The sequence below is a fragment of the Silene latifolia genome, chromosome X (genome assembly GCF_048544455.1).
Source record: "Silene latifolia isolate original U9 population chromosome X, ASM4854445v1, whole genome shotgun sequence".
In the NCBI taxonomy this organism is placed as follows: Eukaryota; Viridiplantae; Streptophyta; class Magnoliopsida; order Caryophyllales; family Caryophyllaceae; genus Silene; species Silene latifolia.
The window spans coordinates 134,482,622-134,488,227 of record NC_133537.1 but is presented as its reverse complement, the minus strand read 5'-3'; the positions used below and the strand labels follow the sequence as shown (position 1 = coordinate 134,488,227).

Here is a 5,606-nt window from a genome sequence, read left to right as displayed (position 1 = left end):
AGACTAAGAAAAAACGAGGTCCATTTTTTCTGCCGCCGCATGAAAAGAATTCAAACAAAAAAAAAAACTGTAAATCTGAAAAAATATAAAAATACCACCACCACAACCCCATTAACAACCACCCACCACGACACAATTAACCACCACCTACCAAAAATCTGAAGAAAAAAAAACAGAAGGAAATGAGGCGGCAGCCTGACCGACCACCCCATCAACTCCACACGACACACCAACAACAACAATAACAACTCCATTTTCAGATCTAGGAAGAAAATGAAGAAAAAAAAGGAAAAAAAAGAAGGGATTGCGGCGGTAGGAGAGGCACACCAACAACAACCACCACTCGTTTTTCAGATATAAAAAAAAAAAAAAAATGATGCGGCGGGAGGAGAAGCATGGCGGCGGCGAGGGCGAGGTCGGGGGCGGCAGCGAGGGCAAAGTGGTGATGAAACTTTAGAGAGAGATAGAGAGTTTAGAGAGAAGAAATGATGAGTGGAAATGAAATGGGAGGTAGGGTGGGATTAGGGTTTGTTTGTATTTATATCTCATCTCTTTAATTTGTTTTAATCTTAACCCTTTATTTTTTTTTGATCCAAAGGTCTAGAATGGGACTCATGGACTCACCTAAAGGAGGTGGACTCATTTGATCCTAATTCTATATATATATATATATATATATATATATATATATATATATATATAGTGTAAAGATCAAGAGAGTCTACCTCTTACATTTGAGTCCATGAGTTCTCTTTAGAGCCATTGGATGAGGAAGATGGAGGGTTGAGATTGGAAGCAAAAAGGAGGGGATTAAAGCCCATTAAACCCACTCTCTCACTACCTATACTAATTAATCACTAACTCTTCCTAATTAACTACTAATTTAATATATATACTTTTCCAAACACCAGTTCTCTCTCATATCTCATAATTTCACTCATTTTTTATCTCTCAAAAACCTCTCCTCTCTAAAAAACCAAACAAATTCAAAAACCAAAAAATCAAAAAATTTCCCCCCTTTTCTCTCCAACCCAACCCACCGGACCACCACCTCCCCACCCCGCTGCCACTGTGCCACACCGCCTACCAGCCGCCCACCAACCACCACCTTCTCCTTTCTTTTTCTCTGCCACCTTCCACCTCGCACCTCCTCACCCCTCGCCAACACCAATCACCTCCTCGGCTCCTCCGCCTCCCTCCTCCTACTGTCGCCTACCTCAACAAACTCCACCCCCACAACACCACCTCACCCATCGCCACCACCCATAACAAACAACACCACTCACGGCCACCCCACCATCACCACCTCCTCTCCTCCCCTGCCGACACCACCGTCCTCAGCCGTCCTATTCTCCCTTTCTCCCTCATTTTTCTCTTCCCAGATCTGTTTTCTTTTATCATTTTTTTTTTTAAGTTGAACGAAGGAAACAGGGAGTCCTCTTCTCCCTCATTTCGTCCTTTTTTTTTATATAAGTTGAACGAAGGAAACAGGGAGTCATGCGGTTTTGATGTTTTTTCGTTAGGCTATGTATGCGGTTTTGATTTTTTTTTCATTTTTCCATGTTTGGTAATGGTGTCATGCCTTTGCTTTGTCCTCTTTTTTCTTGTTTTTTTTCAGATCTAAAAAAAGTTTATGTTTTGTCATTGAGTGGGTCGTTTTTTTTTGTTTTTTCTGATTTTGTTTTTTTTTTCTTTTGTTTTTACATGTTTTGTTTTTTTTTTTTTTATTACGAACTAGATATTATAAATTTTTAGATCTCACATAATATCTAGTTTTAAAAATTTTAGATCTCAAAGTTTTGTTGATGTTGTTGTGAATTGTTATTATAAATTATATTTTGATTTTAATATTAAATCTACTAAATATGAAATATTTTCTTTATATTTTTTTTCTTAGTTCTTATTTTTATTTTGTGAGATATTTTTATTTTAGTTTTAGATGTACAAAATAGATCTAAGATTATTTGTTGATTTTAATCTTAGATATATTTAAAATATAGTCTTATTTTTAAGGTATTACACTTTTTCCATTAAAATTACACTTTTTTTTTTATTAAAATTACACTTTCTTTTGCTAGAATAACACCTTTTTCGGCTAGAACAACACTTTTTTCTGCTAGAATAACACTTTTTTCGACTAAAATTACACTTTTTCTGCTAAAATTACATTTTTTGTTGTTGTTAGAATTACACCTTTTTCTGTTAAAATCACACTTTTCTCCATTAAAATTACACTTTTTTCTGTTAAAATTATACATTTTTTTGCTAGAATAACACTTTTTTCGGCTAAACTTACACTTTTTGTTGTTGGAATTACACTTTTTCCTGTTAAAATTATAATTTTTTTTTGCTAGAATAACACTTTGTTTGGCTAAAATTACACTTTTTTGTTGTTAGAATTACACTTTTTTCTGTTAAAATTACACTTTTTTTTGCTAGAATAACACTTTTTTCGGCTAAAATTACACTTTTTGTTGTTAGAATTACACTTTTTGTTGTTAGATACACTTTTTTGTTGTTAGAATTACACTTTTTTATGTTAAAATTACACTTTTTTTTGCTAGAATAACACTATTTTCGGCTAAAATTACACCTTTTGTTGTTAGAATTACACTTTTTGTTGTTAGAATTACACTTTTTTCGGTTAGAATTACACTTATCTCTATTGGACTAATGTTACACTCTCCATGGACTTGGTTATATTCTCATATTCTCATTGGACTAATGTTACACTCTCAATGGACTAAAATTATATTCTCAGTGGACTGAAATTATATTTTTCTGGACTAAAATTACACTTTTCTGGACTAAAATTACATTCTCCTTGACTAAAAATAACAATCTCATTGGACTGAAATTACACTTACCTGGACTAAAATAACACTTTTTGTCATTTAAATAACACTCGTAAAATGCTAAATTACAATAACTTGTGATAAAATGACAAAAATTCAAAATATTATTCGTTAAAATCACTCGGAAAAGATTGAAGTTAAACTTGTAAAACGCTAAATTCTCGAAAATATTCCTTAAAATTACACTTTTTGCTGTTAGAATTACACTCGTAAAATCCTAAAATGTCGAAAACTTGTCTCGAAAAAAAAAAAACGAAACAGTCGAAAACTTGTCTCGAAAAAAAAAAACGAAAAAAACCGAAACAGGAAAAATGTTAACAAAATTTTCATAAACTTTGAAGTATAAGACAAAATATGGTGTTAATTGTGTATGATAATGAATTAGTGAATGTATTATTAAAACTAGAGAGAGAAGTGAATTAATTAGTGTTAAGTGTGTTTTTTGCTTTCAATCTCAACCTTCCACCATGCATGATCCAAGGGTTGTGGGAGGGACTTATGGACTAAAAAAAAAAAGGGACTTAGGAGAACTTTGCTCTCTCTCTCTCTCTCTCTCTCTCTATATATATATATATATATATATATATATATATATATATATATATATATATATATATATATATATATATATATATATATATATATATATATATATATATATATAGATTTAGGATCGGGTGAGAACGAACACTCGGTGAGAACGATCACTATTCACTAAGATTAAAAGCAAAAGCCCAGGCCCAATGACAAAATTTAAAACAAAACCCGTATCCCTGCCTCCTCATTCCCCAAACTAATAGTACCCACCAATTTCAATGAACCTAGCTTCCATCTTCCTTATCCACAACCTAAACCCGCCATTGTCGGAGCATATCGCCACCTCGCCGGAGCTCAGACCCATCTCGCAGCAGCACACACTCTCTCTCGGCGGTCGGAATTAGTTTATGATTAACATCGTCTCAGTCCATTCAGTCACTTCGCGATTGTTCACCATCCACCACCTTGCGCAGCCACCGCCTCTTCCTTTGTCAACCATCGAGACGACGATGACCATGGATGGATCGGATTAAGGTGTGGCGTCGAGCGATTGGTTTCTCGATTTGATTTCTAGGTTGATTTTGTGAAATTTATTCAATTAGGATAAGTTTCGCGCCGGAGTTGTGCTTGCATGTGGCTTGGTCGTCAGCTATGGCCAATGACGTCGTGGCGCTATCTGGTTCCCATCAGCGAACGCTTTTCCTTATCTTTATAATTCAATCCAAAGTTGAGGGAATCCCAATTAGTGTATATGGTTAGTCAATTGATGTATCTACTAACTAATTTTGTGTATCTACTGACTAATTTTGTGTATCAATGGCAAGGTACATTAAAATAGTAGCTAGATACATCAAATATTAGTGTAGATACATTAAAATAGTGGTTAATTTCGTCAAATATTATACATTAAGATAGATGTGAAACCAACGACGAGCAGGAGTTCAGGTAGAGGCGGTGTGCCCGAGTCGCCACCGGCGATGGAGTGCGGAAGTCACCATAGGAGTTCGTTAAATGTTAATCGGTGTTCGGAAAAGGAAATGGCAGGGAGAGTACACAATGAAATGGGTTATGTCGTGAGGGTCCAAGGTATCGCCGGTGACATAGCCAGTTCGCCGGTGATGCCGGCGAGGTTGAGGTGGTGCCACTAGAAGTCAGTATGTTGGTGACTCGGTGGTTGTGAGGTGCGATAAAGGACGAGTGCTGAGAGTGTGTTCAATCTTCAAGCATTCTCGTCTTGCCATGGTCGCCTTCCTTGGTTTCGCTATCTAAGCTGCTGCAACTAGAAAAGGTCCTCTTAGCAATGTTGCTGCTTTCTTGAGTGACCCTTCTAACAACATTTTCAAAACCGTGTCTTCTTAGTCTTGTTATTATACTACTATTTGTCATAGTTATGATTGAGCATTCGAACCAACGGGTAAGAACACTCTTTTATGTTGTACTCCGTATTAAACCTTTGTCCAACATGAATTGTATTGTATTGAATTGTTCTCGTAAATCTATTGTTCTATTGATGTAACTTTAAGATACCATATTATATGTTTGTCCACAACCCTAACCCGTCGTCAGCCACCTTGCCGGAGCAGCGTCACCTTGCCGGTGCACCGTACACGCACTCTTGCTCAGCTGCAGCCGCCTGCTTCGCCGACCACTCCGCCACTCCCCCCATTAATTTTCCTCACTCGGCAGCACACGTCTCACTCCCAATCATAATTTGTTTATTTAGATTTATTGACACTGTTTGTTGTGTAGGCTGGATCATTGTATACTTGGTATTTGTAGTGGGTTTAGTTTATCGAATCATCTCGTCGCATTACTTCATTGGTTATAGTTGCGTAGTGTAAAACCTGATGAAAGAAGCAGGGGCATATTGCCCTATGCGGATAGGTTTCTCGTAAACCTCAGGGAAATTAACTTTCATTGTTATTGGGTAAACCGACGAAGTTTTTCGAGGATTTTAGGTTCAGTAAACGATGTTTACATTTCAATTTTACATGCTTGTTTAATGTTTTATTATCAACAATTGGCCCCCTCATCGCCAGTATATCCACCAGATACAATAACAATTTTAGGTTCAGTAAATGGTATTTACATTTCAATTTTACATACTTGTTTAATGTTTTATTATCAACAATTGGCCCCCTCATCGCCAGTATATCCACCAGATACAATAACTAAAGTAAAGGTCCGGCGAATTCTGATCAGCAGTCAACGCCT

At 36.1% G+C, this 5,606-nt stretch overlaps 1 non-coding gene across 1 annotated transcript; it reads left to right on the top strand.

Moving 5' to 3' along the window:
• The first annotated feature begins 5,242 nt into the window (after window positions 1–5,242).
• On the top strand, window positions 5,243–5,374 carry LOC141625767 (small nucleolar RNA snoR74). The gene has a single exon (XR_012535528.1). It is a non-coding gene; the product is annotated as a small nucleolar RNA snoR74 (small nucleolar RNA).
• The last annotated feature ends 232 nt before the right edge of the window (window positions 5,375–5,606 follow it).